Raw genomic sequence first — 19,190 nt, 5'->3', positions numbered from 1 at the left:
GGGTGGGGTTGATGCAGGGGCACCCCCTAGAATGGCATGCAGCTGATCATTTCTGCGGGATCTCTGGGGCTCTGACACAGAGCAGCTGTGCTCTCTGGTTCTCTAGTAGACTTGCCCCATATTCTAGACAGGACTGACTCTGTTTTTAGACAAAACATAAAGAAGGGAATGACCCGGGGAGTCATTTCCATTTTTGTCCATGAGCCCCCGGCCGACCTCAGCGAGGCCAGCCAGCAGCACCCATGACAGCAGCAGATGGTACAGAATGCTGATAACTGTCATCTCATCGCCAATTTACAATGGCATGGCAGATGGTGCAATAGGGATGGTAACCGTCTCTGCTACCTTGCAAAGGGAAATGAATGCTGGTGTGTAGCACTGCAGTACCGCGTCTGTCAGCAGCATACAGTACATATATGGTGACAGTGACAAAAGGCAAAACGGACTCCGTGGTTGCCATGCTATTTAAATAATTCAAGGAAAACATCTGCTGGAAAACTGCACAGTAGTGCTGATTTTCAAAGGTGCTGAAAACTCACAGCTCTAGCTGAAGATACTCACCACATCTGAAAATCAGGCCCCTAAATAATGGCCATTATTTTAAACTGTTAGTAAGAAATACTGGTATTACCTAGCAAGTGTTGTCAGGTTTCAGAGAGTTTAATTGGACAGGAGGGAGGAGTTACACAATTAACAAAAAGGATTAGTTGTGGTCTTAAGTGTAGAGGACAGTTTTTTATTCTATCTAATCCAGCTTTTTTTTTTTTTTTTTTTTTTAAGTAAAAGCAAATATTTTTGTTGTGCTCTTTACTGTTCCTTTTTGATGTGGAAATGTGGCCTCACAAACATTTTAAAAAGTATTTCCCTACTTTTTGCATTTGGAATATCAGGTCTTCACTTCCCTCTCTCTTTGCTGGAGGATCTTCACAAGGTCTTTGGAGAATCTGAATAATACTGTAACATGAGGGTATAATGTAAACTGTTGCTCTCCCTCCCTTTTAGATGATCTAAGAACTAGTATTCCCTCTCCCTCATTTGGGAGATGGAATGGAGAGCTGCAGTTTAAATTACAGCCTTACATGACATCCCTATCAAAGTCCTTAACCAGGAGTACTAGAAAAGGTTTGCCAGTATTGCTATACTGACAAACCTTCCTAGTGCAGACATACCATATACTGTCAAAAAAGTGCTTTGCTTGTGTAGCTTATATCGGTTCCCCAAGCAAAAGAAACTATACCTGGAAAAGGACTTTTGTGCAGACCTAAGCTGTATCTGCAATGGGGCTTCTGCTGATATAGAAATGTCAGAAAAAATCTCACTCCTAACAACAATACTGTAGTGGAAAAAGTTTCTGCTGTAGACTTGGCCCTTCAGAGGAAAGGTAAAGTGCTTCACAAAAGAGACGAAAGTGCAGGCCTTATATTTCTAAGGTAAAAGATAATCAAACACAAGTGGTTAATCTACAACATTCTTTTTAAAAAAGCAGCCCCCAGCTGTGGAGATTTGTGAAGGAGGTGATAGATTGGAGGGATGAAGTGAGAAGTCAGGAGTGTGGCTGATTTACAAAGTCAGAAGTAGGTGTAGGCTTTGGAAAACCAAGAGAGCAGTTTTAAATTGGATTTGAAGCTAGATATAAAGGGAGAACAGATGCTGTTCTGGGGCCATATTCTAGACCCTGCTGTGGCCCCATTGCATGTTCCACTGGCATAAGGCAGCCAAAAAGAAGCCTGAAAGAGCCCCCTGGAGAACTCCAGTGCTGGGGGAAGGTGTAGGGCTGAAGTAGGGAGACTCACGTTGCCCTCCTGTGCACACTTCAGGTTATGAGAATGCAGGAGCTGTGGGCACACCACAATGTGCTTTGACTACTCTGGGGTGCGAAGCTTTACTTGGCTACCTATGAGCTGCTTCTGTAAAGTAGAACAGTACTCAGGGCCATGCCAGCCTCCAGAGCAGCTCAGGATTAGGGAAAAATAAAGCTGCCTTTCCACTGCTCCTGGGCTGTGCCTTCTGTGCTGAACCAAGCTGTTCTTGGATTATAGAATCTGGTCTCCTGAAATTTAGAGTTAGGTTAGGGAAAATCAGAAAAGTGGATTGCAATTTTGGAAGGTATGAATAGCATGCAGATGTATGTTTACTCAGAGTTTGGAAACAAACTCCACTTAATCAGAAACTAGCTCATTCACAGATGTATAATAAACTTTTAATAAACTGTAATGTCATGAATGCATTGCTTATAGGATAAAGACAGAATATATATTTTCTGTGCATCAGTCAGGATGCAGATTCCTATGTTACAATAAAAATGTGATACACTGGTGCAGTGCAGTATCAAAAGTTTCTGTTTTGGAGAATTAACCAATGTTGTGTTTTATTTCATATTGTTTTAAAAAAAAGTTTGGTCAAAAAGATAATCACTGGAGTAGAGTGGAGTGACAGGATAATAGTATTCCACTTTGAAAATGAATGTCTCTGCCAAACCACAATGTCTGTGTTCTATGTATGCCTTATATACTCCCGATGATTTTATAGTGCCACAGAATACCATTATTACATCAGTTTTAGGGCTGGGTTGTTTTTGGCATTTTTCTTAATTTTTTTAACTTATGAAAATTCTCATCAGTGAAGTAGTAGAAAAATGATTTTTTTAATTATAAAAGGTAAAGAGTAAATACATAAACATACTTAAAAGAAAACTGTATTTGGATAAAACTGCAACCAAGAATTTAACCCCCCCCACTGCCTTTTTTAAATTAGCTTCTTACCCATTCGTAATAAAAACCATACAGGCCTTGGGGAAAACATTGCCCTTTGGTAATAGAGCTGAAGATATCTCTTGTTTTATCTAGCAAACAGCCCACTCTAATGATTTTGATGTAATGCAATGCTAATGTTGTTTTAATATGAAAGTAGTTGCTTTATCTAAATGCATCCTAAATCATGAAGTTAACTTGATATGAACGAGTGGAATCTCGTTTTAGGATGATCAAATCATTTTTAGTGTCATTTTTTAGATACTAATGTATACTGAACTCCCTGCAGGAAATTCAAGGATTGTAAATTCCAAAGGCAAGATGGGGTCAGGGCAGAATGGAATATGAGTGCCTTTCAGCTCTGTCCTAATACAGGTATCAACCATGTCTCAACTATTATTATTTATCCACAAATAAACACAATGGAGGTTTTGGGACACATTTTTTATTTTTCTATGACTAGAGGGTATTATTTAAAAATGACAAAAACAACAAGTGAAGAACCTGCATACATCATTATTTAAAATAAATCAACTATCTTGACTGTGATATAACATACTCCTTTATTTTGAAAACCATACTGAGGGAAAACTGACATTAAATTGGGATTCAATAGGGACATTAGCTGGCTACTCCTTCTAAGGCAGTGATTCCCAGCCAGGGGTACGTGTACCCCTGGGGGTATGCAGAGGTCTTCCAAGGGATACATGAACTCACCTAGATATTTGCCTAGTTTTACAACAAGCTACCTAAAAAAGCACTTGCGAAGTCAGTACAAACTAAAATTTCATACAATGACTTGCTTATACTTCTATATCTATATGCTATATATACTATATCGACAGTTGCCAAAGCTGTTAGACTAGCTGGGGCCTACGGCAGAAAGTTGAAGCCCAAGCCTGAGTTTTTAAGTGAGGTGAAACTTGGGGTACACAAGATTAATCAGCCCCCTGAAAGGGGTATAGTAGTCTTGAAAGGTTAAGAGCCACTGTTCTAAGGAATGCATCAAGTCTTCCTGCTCATTGCATTCCGCCTGCTCCTGTATCTCCAAGTTCTCTAGTAGTGGGTTCATGTTTTGCAAAGGGCTTCTGCCTCCAGCACTATTGCTCATGCAGTGGGCCTCCTGCACTTCTCTAGCATGGCGCAGGCCAAGGGACATACTGGCAGCTGCTTCCCGCAGCCCCCATTGGCCTAGAGCGGTGAACCGTGGCCACTGGAAGCTGCAATCCGCCGAGTCTGTGGATGTGGCAGATAAATAAACAGGCCTGGTCTGCAAGGGCTTTCCCTGAACAAGCGGCGGCCCTAGTTTGAGAACCAGTGCTATAAGAAAGTGCATGGATTGTACCAGAGAAAGTGGGCATCATCGTCTCCATAGTTGTGCGCAGCACGTTTCATTAAGGTGTGCGCCCAGGGAATTTTGTTTTTTAAAGGCGAACAGTTATTGAATACTCAGTCATAAAGGACATTTTTATTCATCAAACAAACTAAAGAAACTAAAATTTAACTAAACTTAATTTTTTTTAAATTAACAATTAAACTTTACTTAAAAATGAGACAAAAAATACCAAATTTTTGCTGTAGTGATAACCAGGCATATACAAAAATACAGTCAATTTTCATGATCTTTATCTTTAAACAGATAATGAGCTAACCCAAATTGACCAAAACAGATTAAGGTTTCTTCATCTTCCTGTCTTAGAGAATGAGATGTCCCTCCTCAGGTGTTTATGGACTTAAATTCCTCGATCACATCATTGTAATTAACTGATGAAGCCAATTCTCGTTCAGTATACAAAATCATGTGTGAGTCAAGGCGCTGTTGGGACTTTGTACTACTTAGTTTGTTTTTTACATGTGCTAGTTTTGAAAAGGCTCTTTCACATGAACAGCTTGTCTGCTCCTTTTCTGATCTTAACAACGAACTGATCCATATTTTAAAATTTAAAAGGGGATATCATAGATTGAATTAAAACATAAAGCCACGGGCTTGTTATGCTGTTTCAGTAGAGTACGTACGACAGAGATTACAAACACTGCAGACGCTGCGCTGGGCATACCTGACGTGGCTGCTTATACAGGTCAAAGAATTTTCTAGAATAGTAGTCAGAGGGGAGTGGAGGACCGATGTAATGCAGTGCTGCAGTAGTGGGGACACGTGCCGCGAGTGAACGTGAACTTTCTATATAGAGCATATCATGCGATTAAACTAAAACTCAAAGCCACTTCCTTTTTTTTTTTGAGACATTAGGGCAGGCGTGGGCAAACTTTTTGGCCCGAGGGCCAGATCGAGGTTCCAAAATTGTATGAAAGGCCAGGTAGGGAAGGCTGTGCCTCCCCAAACAGCTTGGCCCTGCCCCCTATCCGACCCCCACCCACTTCCTGCCCCCCAACTGCGCCCCTCAGAATCCCCAACCCATCCTGTTCCTTGTTCCCTGACCGTCTACTGAGACCCACCCCAACCACCACCCTGGGACCCCACCCCTCACCAATCTCCCTGCTCCCTGTCCCCTGACTGCCCCGACCCCTATCCACTCCCCGCCTTCTGACAGACCCTTGGACTCCCACAATCCAACTCCCTGTTCCCCATCCCCTGACTGCCCCTCCCAAACCTCTGCCCCATCCAACCTTCCCTCCCCCCGCTCCCTGTCCCCTGACTGCCCCCCAAGACTTCCTGCCCCTTATCCAACCCCTCGCCCCCTTACCATGCCACCTCCCTCCTCTCCCAGAGCCTCAGCGTGCATGTCTAAGAGCAGCCCTGGACAGCGCTGCAGCGGTGTAGCTTCGGCAGGACCTGAGCTCCTGCTGCTCAGCCCGCTGGAGCTCGCAGCCCTGCCACCTTACCACACGGCTCTGAGCAGCTGGAGCTCAGGTCCTGCCGGATCTACGCTGTTGCAGTGCTGTCCAGGGCGCCGGGGGAAGGCAGGGGCGGGGGGTGAGCCTTCCTGGCTGGGAGCTCGGGCGAGCAGAGCAGGATGAGCTTGCCCACTCCTACATTAGGATGTGCCTGGGCACGCCTGTGGTTGTCTCCTTATACATAAGCCAACAGATACACTTTGTTCCCCCGTGATGGATCAGATGACGACTGTAACAGGCTTCCTGATGTCCTTGGATGTGATCCCAGAGCACTTTTTTATGTGTCTTTGTATCTTTTCCACATCCGTTTCCTCTCTCACTATTAACAGATAATATGGGCTCTAAAATGCAGGGTATGATAAATGTATTTTTGAATCTCTGAAGGGTCAATCATTCTATCAACTACCAATTATTTTTATGGAAACATTGAAATTGAGGATTTGTTTGGAGAGACTTAAATTACTGTTAACCTAAAGGAAGCTTTTCTTCCTGTCAGATTAAAAATTCTAGATTTCTGACAGTGCAGACTCCATTACTGCAAATTGTACCCTCTATTGTCTCTCTTCTCTGTGTTCTGATGACTTTCTTTGCCTCCTTGTTTTGCTCTCCCCTATTCAGTTGTCAGCCCTTTCTTTCTCTTTTCACTATTTCTCCCTTTATTTTTCCATTCGATTTTTTTAAAACTATCTCACATAGGAAAACTATCCTTCTCTTCAGATGTATAATTTTAATATAGAATTTTAGCTTAGCTTATCCATATAAAAGATATTGGGTGACATTCAGCTTATTGGAGCTATATCAGGGCTGAAATTGGTCTGCAGTTTTCACCACAACTATTTTTTGTTATTGAAGTGACTTTCAGAAGGCCCCTATCCACCCCCCGCCTCCTGACAGACTCCTGGAACTCCCATGATCCGACCCCCCATTCCCCGTCTCCTGACTGGCCCCCCGTCCCAGAACCTCTGCCCCATCCAACTCCCCTTCCTCCCCACTCCCTGTCCCCTGACTGCCCCCCAGGACGTCCTGCCCCTTATCCAACCCTGCAGCCCCCTTACCATGGCGCCTTCCCCCTCTCCCAGAGCCTCAGCATGCTGCATCCAAAAGTGGCTCTGGACAGCGCTGCAGCAGCGTGGCTTCGGCGGGGTCTGAGCTGCTGCCGCTCAGCCCGCCGTAGCTCGCAGCCCTGCCCCCTTACCATGGGGCTCTGAGCAGCAGGAGCTCAGGTCAGAAAGCCATGTTCCATTATTTCCTTTATTCAGTGACCCCTCTCATACACCTCAGTATCCTCTAGTCATCACTGGTCCATGTGACTTAGTCTGACTTTTGGAAGCTCACCCATTGTTGTATCTCTCTGATGCAGCCTTCTTCAAGTTGTTTGAGTGAGGTAAGGATTTTGTTGTCATGGATTATGTGTTTTTGTCTTTAATATTCTCTTGTTAGCCCAGGGATTTAGTTCAGTTGTGCACATGACACTTCTCCCTCCCCTGCAAAAAATAAAATTAAAATAAAAAGGAAAGGGGGGGACTTAGCTTTTGGAGGAGGAGTTGAAGTATAGACCCAGCAATTGTTTTAGGCTCAGATCCTCACCAGCTGGGTTTAAAGGTAGATGACATGGATGCTCTAGATTTGACTCCCTGACAGACTATCCTCAATCCCCTGTCACCCTGTGATTGATGCTTTGTGAAGCTCTCCTATTGGGATCAATGACAGGACTCACTCTGTCGACACAAAACAGGTTTTTAGAAGTTCTGTTTAGCATGGTACTGAACATTACGTTCTAGTTAGACTCCCACATGCTCCTGAGAAGTTTTGTATTATCACTTTCTAACTCAACGGTAACATTTATTAAGGAGAGATCATCACAGTTAAGGGTGTATAAATTAGCGAACAGGTCATTTTATAGAAACACTTTGTCTCTTTATTAAGCCATGTTGCTATGTTGCTCATCTGTTAGATTTTCATACCAGCAGTTGGAAGAAAATGTGTTTGTTTTTTTTCCCACAAATAAATATCACAGTTCCCCTACCATGTAAAGAAATTATGAAAAGGCTTGAGCCTCCCACTGACTTCTTAATTCTGTTTGTTCTTTCAGAGAAGGAGAGGATTTCCTTTGGAAATACTATATGTGGATAAAGCTTTTTAATAAAGCCCAAACATTTTCTAAAGGCTATGTCTTGCATTCCAAGAAATTTCACTGAAAAACTTATTTATACTGCTGTGAATTCAAGTAAAAGAAGTGGAATAAGGAAAAGATGGGCGTTAATTAGAACCAGCAGGACCTTTGAGCAGAATGCATAATAGTGTAATAAGGCTAGATAAACACCTCAACTTTCCCAGTATCCCTCAGAATAGCAAGCAAATGTAAGTAATTGAACACATTCCTGCAGTTTTCCTTATTCCACTGTCCAAATTGTTTTATAATAGATCAGTTTGTTGTAAATACCACGAGGAACAAAGTAGCAGCAGAGAGTCCTATGGCACCTTATAGACTAACAGACGTTTTGGAGCATGAGCTTTCGTGGGTGAATACACCCTTCGTCGGATACATGTGGGTATTCACCCACGAAAGCTCATGCTCCAAAACATCTGTTAGTCTATAAGGTGGCACAGGACACTTTGCTGCTTTTACAGATTCAGACTAACACGGCTACCCCTCTGATAAGGAACAAAATAAACACTCTAGATGTACTGGTAGGCTTTGCTCATGTTTCAGACATAAAGATCTATGGGCTGTTTCTATCACTGAGATTAAAAAAAAAAATCCTTAGAATCAAGGCCCTGAATCAACAAGACACTTAAGCATATGACTTCACTATGACTACTCACTTGCTTTAAGCACACAATGATTTTACTTTGTTGAATTGAGACCTTAGCCTTGCTCTTACGAAATTTCTGTTCAGCTTGATAATTCTTACTTCTGGAGGAATTCTCCAGATCACTTTACTTATCTGTTGTTGCTGAAATGCCTTGTTTTCTTTCTTTGCAATTACTGATATGTTGCCTAATCTTCTTTCCTTTATGCTTCTGCAATCCATATTTCAAACTAAGTGATATCCATTCAATGGGGTATATTCATATCTGATTAAACATCATTAGTTGCAGCGCAGTTAAAACAGTGATGAATTTATGTAAGGTCTTCTAATATATGTTAATTCAATTTTAGTTTAGTTTCAGTTGTGGGGAACTGGATGACACAGGGGACTGGTAGTGTGATATGGAGTCTTTCAGTTCTAGGGGCTCAGATTTTTAAAGATATGTAGGCATTGCTCTGCTCATCACTGCAAAGGCCTAAGTGACTGAGGTCTGGTCTACACTATAGCTCTAGGTTGACAGCGTATGTCAACCTAGTTAGGTCAGTGTACATACTACAGCCTTGCTTCTTGCTCCCTGCTGGGAGCAGGGCAACTGCACCAGGTTTCTCAGCTCCCTGCTCCCTGCCAATTGATCCCCACCAATAATGGGACAGCTGACCAGACACCCAGAGATCCACCCAGCAGTGTGGCTGCCCCCAGGCTCTTGGCTCCCCACCAGAGACTGCGCCGGGTGGGGAGCTCCATGCCCGGAGTCCAGTTGGCTGCTGGACTCCCAGCGGGGGAGCTGCATGTGGAGCTGAGAGCCCTTGCTCTCAGCCCCCTGCCACTGCCCCTCTTAAGTCAGTGGTTTTGGGTACGTTGTCAGTCTCCCCACCCTCCATGAAAGCAAGGGCAGACAATCGTTTCTTGCCTTTTTTCCTGGGTTACCTGTGCAGACGCCATAGCACGGCAAGCATGGAGCCCACTCAGCTCACCGCTGCTGTTGTGAGTATTGTAAACACCTCGTGCATTATCCTGCAGTATGAACAGAATCTGGCTTAGAGATGCCAGCACGAGGACGTTTGTGAGGAGGACATGGACACAGATGTTCCTGAAAGCATGGGCTGTGGCATTTGGGACATCATGGAGGCAGAGGGGCTGGCTGATACAGTGGAACACCAATTCTGGGCCTGGCAAACAAGCACAGAGTGGTGGGACCGCATAGTTTTGCAGGTATGGGATGATTCCCAGTGGTTGCAAAACTTTTGCATGCGTAAGGCCACTTTCCTTGAACTTGGTGAGTTGCTTTCCGCCACACTGAAGCACAGGAATACCAAGATTAGAGCTGCCCTAACAGTTGAGAAGCGAGTGGCAATAGCCCTGTGGAAGCTTGCAATACCTGAACTGCTACCAGTCAATCGGGAATCAGTCTGGAGTGGGCAGATCTACTGTGGGGACTGCGGTGATCTAAGTAGCCAAGGCAATCACTGATGTTCTGCTATCAAGGGCAGTGACTCTGGAAAATGTGCAGGTCATACTGGATGGCTTTGCTGCAATAGGGTTCCCTAACTGTGGTGGGGTAATAGGAATATGTGTTCTGTCTATCTTGGCACTGGTCCACCTTGCCAACCAGTACGTAAACCACAAGGGGGGTACTTCTCATTGGTGCTGCAAGCGCTGGTGGATCACAAGGGACATTGCACTGACATCAGCGTGGGATGGCCGGGAAAGTTGCATGACACTCACATCTTTAGGAACTCCGGGCTGTTCGAGCAGCTGCAAGAAGGGACTTACTTCCCAGACCAGAGAATTACCGTTGGGGATGTTGAAATGCCAATAGTTATCCTTGGGGACCCAGCCTACACCTTGCTCCCATGGCTTATGAAGCCATATACAGGCAGCTTGGACACTAGTAAGGAGCTGTTCAACTATAGGCTGAGCAAGTGCAGAATGGTGGTAGAATGTGCCTTTGGACATTTAAAAGCTTACTGGTGCTGTTTGCTGACTAGGTTAGATCTCAGTGCAACCATTATTCCCATTGCTATTGCTGCTTGCGGTGTGTTCCATAATATCTGTGAGAATAAGGGGGAGATGTTTATGGCGGGGTGGGAGGTTGAGGCAAATTGCCTGGTGGACGATTTTGAGCAACCAGACACCAGGGCGATTAGAAGAGCACAGCTAGGCATGCTGCGCATCAGAGAGGCTTTGAAAACCAGTTTCGTGACTGGTCAGGCTACCATGTGAGAGTTGTGCTTGTTTCTCCTTGATGCAAATACACCCCCTTTGTTGATTTTAATTCCCTGTGAGCCATCCACCCTCCCCGCTTCGATCACAGCTGGCAAAGGAAATAAAGTAACTATTGTTTTGAAACCATGCATTCTTTCTTATTAATTAAAAAAAAAAAGTGAGATAACTGACAAGGTAGCCCAGGTGGGGTGTGGTGGGGGCAAAGGGAAGGACAAGGCCACATTGCTTATTGTAGCCACACTACAAGTCAAAACTGTTTGAATGATAGTCTTCTGTTGCTTGGGCCATCCTCTGGAGTGGAGTGGCCGGTTGCCCAGAGCCTCTGGCCCTGCCCCTGCGTTCTTGGGTGTCTGGGTGAGGAGGATATGGAACTTTGGGAGGAGGGCAGGTGGTTACACAATGGATGCAGCTGGGGTCTGTGCTCTTGTTGGCTTTCCTGCAGCTCCACCAGATGCCTCATCATGTCTATTTGCTCCCCCATTAGCCTCAGCATTGCCTCCTGCCTCTGCTTATCGCCCTCATTTAATGCTTTCCTGGACTCTGCCACTGAATGCCTCCATGCATTCAGCTGTGCCCTATCAATGTGCAAGGACTGCATGAGCTCAGAAAACATGTCATTGTGAGTGTGTTTTTTTTGGTCTTCTAATCTGCAATAACCTCAGGGATGGAAATAATAGGGGGGAGCATAGAAACATTTGCACCTGCGGGGAGATAAAAAGTGAGAGTAAAATTTAAGATGATACATTTCTGAGAACAAAAGGGAGACTCTTTCACAGTGAATCAAGCAATTCACAGCAGACAGAACATGTGCTTTAGGTACAAGGTCGCATTTTCCCTTTTATATTGAGCACCTGCCGGTATGGTGACACATCACACACAGCTGGGCAGCAGAATTCGATTTCCAGGCAGCCATTGTAAGCCAAAGGGTAAGCGGGGTTGGCTTCTTACACCTTCAAAATATATGGGAATGGTTTCAAGCTACAGTGCCCTCCTTTCCCATAGCAAGCAATGCCGGTTGAGTTTCACATTTAAAAGGAGGGGCTGCGGTTTTTGGGTGGATGTGCAGCACACATCTCCCCCCACACCACCGCGTGGCTATTCTCTGGGATGATCCCTTCACCCCTCCCCCCACCACATGGCTATTCTCCGAGATGATCCCTTTTAGCCAAGCGCAAACAGCCTAGCATGAACGGGGTCCTTTTACTGTTCCATTACAAAAATTCCCCTATTTCAACCAGGTAACCATGAATGATATCACTCTCTTGAGACTAACACAGAAAGATATAGACCGAATGTTGCTTGAATGTGACCAAAACCCAGGATCATTTGCTGCCATGCTTTGTGCTGCAATGATTCCAGACTACTTGCTACTGGCTTGGTGTGGTAAAGTGAAAAGTTCCTGGCCTGCCAAGGAGAGTGGATTCACCGCTTGCCTGCTATGCATTCTCCTCCTCCTCTTCTTCATCCACAGAATCCTCCTCCGTGTTGCGTGAGACTCCCCCCCCCCCCTTGCAGGTGTCCACGGACAGTGGTGGGGCAGTGATAGGGTCCCCCCTTAGAATGCCATGCATCTGATCATAGAAGGGGCATGTATGTGGCTGTGACCCAGAGTGACTGTTTGCCTCCTTTGTCTTTTGGTTGGCTTGCCTGAGCTCCTTAACTTTCATGCAGGACTGCTGTGTGTCCCTGTTGTAGCCTCTGTCCATCATGCCCTGTGCAATTTTATGTTAGCATTTCTTCTTTTTGATCAGAGTTCGGCCTGCACAGATTCTTCTCCCCATACAGCAATCAGATCCAGTGTTTCCCTTTCGGTCTATGTTGGAGCTTGTTTGTGATTCTGGGGGGACTGCATGGTCACCTGTGCTGCTGAGCTCGCAACGCTGACCAAACAGGAAATGAAATTCAAAATTTCCTGGGGCTTTTCCTGTGTACCTGGCTAGTGCATCGGAGTTCAAAGTGTTCTCCAGAACGGTCACATTGGAGCACTCTGGGATAGCTCCTGGAGGCCAATACTGTCAAATTGTGCCTGCACTACCCCAAATTTGACCCAGCAAGGTCGATTTTAGTGCTACTCCCCTCACCGGGGAGGAGTACAGAAATTGATTTTAAGAGCCCTTTAGGTCGATGGAACAGGGTTAGTTGTGTAAATGCATTCATTTTAAAATTGACCTACTGCAGCTAAAGTCTACCTAACCCCGTAGTGTAAACAAGGGCCAAGACTAAACTTGTTAAAACACAAGTCCACATTATACATATTAGTTGTTCATTAACTCATGTGCATACTTCTGAGAAGCATTTAGCTTGGCATAACCAAGTTGTCACTTGAGTAGAAGTGCATCTTTAAAAATCATTTGACCGGTTAGTTGGAACTGGCATAAAGGTGGGTTTTCTAGCTCAGCTTCACAGTTGCAATGACTGGTTTCTCAAGATAGATGGGGAGCTCATTCAGGCAATTCACTCAAGATGTTATGACAGCTGTACTCTTATTCTCTTTCTGGATTTCACAACAGTCTCCTTAGATAGGACTTTAAAAGACAACTAACCAGGTGCTTAATTGAACCACGCAAGGAGTGCTCCTGCTGTCCCTCTCGGCCTCTTTGCCAATCTTTAGGCTTCAGGGAACAGTGTGTTTGAACAACACAGGGCATTTAATATATTTTCTGCTGGGTAGCAAGTCCTGGTTTCTCTTTTTAGCAACACTGATGTGGGCCAATCAGAAAGTGACTTTTAATTTGTCAGAGATTTGAAATATCAAACCAGGAGGTGAGTTGTGTCCCTTTCCATCATGCAGTGAGGAAACAGTCTTCTCCTTTAGGCTGCTTGCAACTTTGTCTGGAAAATTCCAATATCCTTTATGCAAAACATCTTGTGCGAGACCAGTTTGTGTAAGACATGTTCAACATATGACCCAACAACTTCTGGCTTAACTCTGGTCAACAATCTGTTTCTGCAAGTCCCTTTGCTGTATGATCAATTGACCAACTTTGCACAGTGCCATCCTCTTTACATCAGCACTCTTAGCTGTCTACAGAAATGTCCCTTTTGATGTTTAGAACAGTCTTTCTGTAGTGGCTCTTCACACACCTGGATGGTTCTGTCCTTCTTTTAGTAGCTCAAAATGCAGCAATATAAAGTAATCTGTTTCATTTGATTGACCAATCATCAATTGGAGATAGCAATTAATTAAATACAACATAGCTGTACACACCTCTGTACCAGTGTCAAACTTCAGAGTTGCAAGACACCTCCCAACGTTCTGCCCTTAGCATGAAGAAGCCTTAGCATGAAGTTGCCAAGGGTCAGCTCCCTGAATCTCCCAGCCAGAGGCAAAAGAAGCACTCTTCTCTCAGCCCACATAGCATCTGCTGTCCCTCCTGCAGGTTTGCGATGTGCATTCTCCAACCTCCAAGTCCTCTGAGAGTCTCCTTTCGGTGTCAAGCCCCTTATTCACTGGACAGTCACAGAATTACCAGACCTGTTGTTTCCAAAGAAACAGTACATAGGATGACCAGATCGCAAGAGTAAAATATCAGGACACATTGGGGGCAGAGCAGCCCCAGGCGCACAGCCCCGACCGGAACCATGGGGGTGGAGGACACACAGCCTTAAGAAGCTGCGGGGGGGGGGGGGGGGGGGGGTGTATGGCCCCAGCTGCGGCCCGCGCCACAAGCCATGGGGGAGGGACACATGAGCCCAGTTCCAATTCCTAACCACAAGCCGTGGGACAGGAACGAAGGGTCCTGGTTCTAGCCCTGTCTCCAGCCCCAGCCGCAGTCACGGAGGGGAGCCTACAGCCCTACCTTTGGCCCTGGCTTCAGCCGCTGACAGCTGAAGCAAACTAAGTCAGAGAGGTCCGGAATCAGTGACTGCCGTGCCCTCCCTGACTAAATCATAGACTTAGTTGTAATCCATATTTAAACATACAGATTTTTTTGTACACTAAACAAACGGGGGTAAAGGGCAGGGTTTTTTATTCAGTCAATAAATCAGCTTCACAATTTGCATACCTCTCAGACATGCCAGAAGTCTAGTACTTCTTGGATGACTTTGCCATAGTCATGACTTGCTTCTGGGCAATCACAAGGCTGTAGAAGTCCTTGCAATTCATCCGGAAATCCGTTTTGACAAGGGTTTCATACCACACCAAGTCTGTGCTGCTTGGATTCCGGATGTCACTCCATGCACTTTTCATAATTGAAAATACACGTTCTGTCTATGTAATGCTTACTGGTATGCTGAGCGTGTATGATACTAGCTTTGTCAGGTTCAGAAATTCAGTGCTTCTGTCCTTGTTTCTCAGCACTTGAGACCAGAGTTCCACAACTGAGTGTTTGCCAGGCTCCAACTTGGAGTTGATGTGTTCATCATAGAGCTGATCAAGATCCAGTTTTTTGTAGGTTTACAGCGGTCACGACTGCAGACAGATCCCTGTATTCGAATTCCCTATCAACTTTGATGTTTAAGCACTAGGTATTGAACAAGTAGCCAGTTGTCAAAAAACAAAACCATTTCTCCAGATATAGGACTGACACATCGTAAAATTTCGTGAAGTCTTTTTGGAGACATTCAGCAGTGACAGGCAGTATCTCAGTTAATGCATTTTCAACTTTGGAGCCAAAGAATTTGTCATTCTTCCGTTGCTGAAGTTTAATTCTCAGATTATTCATTATGGCATACACTTCACATGCTGTCACACTTTTTCATTTTCCAAACAGAGCACAGTATCACTGAAAATTTTCAGGACATTCTGAAGGAAAAACAGATGAACCTCAACTTTGTTAGGCCCCTCACCTTGTTCACTGCTTTCTATGTTGGAGAACAGCATCCATAGAGATTTTGGATACTCGACACTGCCCAGAGAAACAAAGTAGCACTTAAGAGCCTGCCACATATTTACAAGCCTGTTTACAGCTGGGAAAAATTCGATCAGTATGGTTGGAATGTGGCACAGTAAAGTGGCATACTCCATATCCACAAAGTCAAACATATCCGTCAGTGCTGCTACTCTCTTAGCAGAACTGCTGAAATGATTGAACATCCTAATCACCAGAGTCTCAATGTCAACTTGCAGGGTATTGCTAGCATGTTTCATGGCATTGTGCACAGCATGGGCAAGACAGTTTGCAGGCAAGATATTTTTGTTTTGTTTGTTTAAATTCTGGTACACTGATTGTCACTTTCCATAATTCATGTTTGCATTATCAGTGCAGTAGGAAGACACTTTGTTCAGGTCTAGTTTGTGTGTTTTTCAAGTAACGTGTTGTTTTATTGCCTCTGCAGTCTCTTTGCTTTGCTCATAGAAGTCTAACAGTTTAGCTTGGACCCCATGTTTGGGTGTCCAGTATCTCAGTGATAAGGGGTAAGTTTTTACATTGTTAGATGCATCTCTGGCAACTGAGAAATAGGGACTGTCTGGCTTGCTGAGGTCATCCTGTCAAGAGCAGCGACAGCACATTTTTGATCAGTGCCTCTGCTTTAGTTCAGCTACAGCTGATGTGCTTTGCAATAGTTGAATCTGGATACAAGGTTGGTACCAGTTTAAGTTCAGTCACATGAGCAATAGGAGTGTTGATGGACTACTGTGTTAACCTTGTTATTGAAGGATTCATTTGGCCTGTTGAAAAAATTTGAGACCAAGATATTGCTCTTGTGAGTCCTGGTGTTCTGTTCATGATTATTTGAATCAGCATGATGCTTAACATTGGACTCAGTGGCAAATGCTAAATTCCTTCCTGTATGCTTTACAAAAGGCTTTTGAATCATGCTTGTAGAATTTCTGAATCCAGGTGTAAGTGTTTTCCCATTCTGTCTTGTATCTGCACTTTTTTGGTAGTTGGTGTCTCACTTACTGTTGCCATTTCGGGTGGGGTTTTCAGCTGAAGACCATTAGCTAGATAGCTAACACTGAAGAGAAAAGTGCGGTCTCTGTGCTTCTTACATATTATTATGCACCCATTGTAGTTTGTGTTATGATATGCACTGTGGTTCAGAACTGTAATGTAAACTAGATGTCCCTACTGTAAATTGTGTTGCACCTGAAAACAACCTGAAAAACCAAAATTACCAGCAGATAACATAGAGCACAATCGGGTTTAACAAATAGGACAGCCCCAATTGACTAAATAGACAAGGATAACTTTATCAGTGAAATTCTTACTTTGTTTCTTTGATTTTTTTAAATTGAAATTAAATTTTAATTTTATCCCTGGCACTTAGCACTATCCTAACCTGTAGTGGCATCTTCAAAGCCCTTGAACTTCAAAAAAGAACAAGAAAATTCTCAGCAGCACTCATTTGAAGTTGTACCTTCCCAAGCAATTGATGAGAGGAACTTCAGATCCTGAAGAATGGGCATTGACCTTCAAGATGAGACTAGTCACTTCTAAGTCCCACTTAGCCAGTGTCCCTGTTAGGTGGCACACAACACCCAAGGTCAGTACTGGCCAAGGATCTGCAGCACCATTGGACAAGGAACCAAGACTAGTGAAAATCACCAAAGACTTGATTCTGCCTCCTCATCAAGAAAAGAGAGATTGGAAAACTGGACTAAACATGATTCCTGATGCTGATCCCCCTCTTTTCTCCCCAAGGTGAAGCTTAAACCTTCACACTCTTCCAAGGTATAGAGCACTAAGCCCACTCATACAGCAAATCCAAGCAATGGTGGCTCAACATCTGGCTCAGACCTGAACAGACAGACAGACACTTGCTGCCTACAACTGACAGTGTTGGGGATCTTTACACAGTTCCTTTTGTTGCAGAATTTGCTAACCCTTTAGGCTGATGTAATGGAGACCAAAAAAAAAAGTCTTGAGGTAAGGTGGTGTACACTGCATTCAGAGGGGCTCACAAGTGGGTTCTGTGGGGATGGTATGCTCAACGGTAGAGTTGTGTTCTTTTGGAAGCAAAGTTATTTTTATCTGAAAATGATTCAAGGTGTATACTCCACCTTATTTCTGACGCCTCAGTGATCAGTGTCTTTGTAGGAGGTGGTGTGGAGAAGGGTACTCCCTTTTGGATATTCTTCAGTGAAAACAGAGTGTGAGCTAGGACCACAACATGCATGTGTATTTGATGTCTGATGGGGTTATACCTGGATCATAGCCAGCTTTGTAAAGGACATAAGTGAAGCCTGGCTACTAGCAGTGTTACATATGTGTACACTGACATGTGGCCTAGAAGTTTGAAGCAGGTTCTTACCGTGATTGATGGATTCATTTTGAGGCTGGTGATAAATCACCTGGATAGAGTGAAATCTGTCCTTAGGAAGAAATCTTTTTGCCGATTTGGAGTCAAGAAGGGTAATGACAGATCTCTGGAAGAAGATGAAGGACATTGGTCAAGTAGCTCAAGCCCTGCCAGTTCTTCATCTGCAAACTGTTCTTGCTCCTTCCTGTCCACAGTCCACTGATGAAATAGAGTGTGACTCTTGAATCTTCTTGACTGGTTGGAGGTAGACCAGAACCTAGATGGAAGTCTCCATATGTCAAATAGGACCAAGGTGGAGCATTGTAGGGATAAGGTTGGTTAGGCTATTGCCGTGCATGAAGTGGGCGAGTTGGAACACTGAAGTGAGTGTCATTGGTTTGGCGAGAGCCTCTCCTGACATTTGAAAGGTTCCCTACTGGAAAGTGTAGAGAAAGTGGGTTCCAATGAGCAAGAAGAGGAGTATCCTTTCTCTAGTGCTGATCTTTGAGGTGACATCAGTACCAAGAGGTATGAGATGTGTACTGCTGCTGAGTGTAATGCCATCGAAGCCAAGCTTGGTGTTGGAGATGTCGCAGCTTCCTCTAACATCAGGTCAGCCAGAACTGATGATGCTTCTGTTAGTGCCAGTACCAGTACCAGTGCCTGGCAAAATTTGCAGATGATACAAAACTACTCAAGATAGTTAAGTCTCAAGCAGACTGTGAAGAGCTACAAAAGGATCTCACAAAATTGGGTGACTGGGCAACAAAATGGCAGATGAAATTCAATGTTGGTAAATGCAAAGTAATGCACATTGGAGAAAGTAGTACCAACTATACATATAAAATGATGGGGTCTAAATTAGCTGGTGCCACTCAAAAAAGAGATCTTGGAATCATTGTGGATAGTTCTCTGAAAACATCCACTCAACATGCAGCAGCAATCAAAAAAGCGAACAGAATGTAGGGAATCATTAAGAAAGGGATAGATAATACAACAGAAAATATCATACTACCTCTATATAAATCTATGGTATGCCCACCTCTTGAATACTGTGTGCAGATGTGGTCACCCCATCTCAAAAAAGATATATTGGCATTGGAAAAAGTTCAGAAAGGGCAACAAAAATGATTAAGGGTATGGAATGTCTTTCATATGAGGAGTGATTAGTAAGACTGGGACTTTTCAGCTTGGAAGAGAGACGACTAAGGAGGGATAGACGTCTACAAAATCATAAATGATGTGGAGAAAGTAAATAAGGAAGTGTTACTTACTGCACATAACACAAGAACTAGGGGGTCACCAAATGGAAAATAGGCAGCAGGTTTAAAACAAACAAAAGGAAGTATTTTTTTCACAC

At 44.0% G+C, this 19,190-nt stretch overlaps 1 protein-coding gene across 5 annotated transcripts in view; it reads left to right on the top strand.

The window, feature by feature from the left end:
• The window catches only part of ERC2 (ELKS/RAB6-interacting/CAST family member 2), a 903,595-nt gene that overhangs the window by 51,486 nt on the left and 832,919 nt on the right, over positions 1-19,190 (top strand). The gene's annotated exons all lie outside the window — the stretch shown is intronic.

This window comes from Chelonoidis abingdonii, chromosome 17 (genome assembly GCF_003597395.2).
Source record: "Chelonoidis abingdonii isolate Lonesome George chromosome 17, CheloAbing_2.0, whole genome shotgun sequence".
Lineage (NCBI taxonomy): Eukaryota > Metazoa > Chordata > Testudines > Testudinidae > Chelonoidis > Chelonoidis abingdonii.
This window is presented reverse-complemented; position numbering and strand designations above follow the sequence as displayed.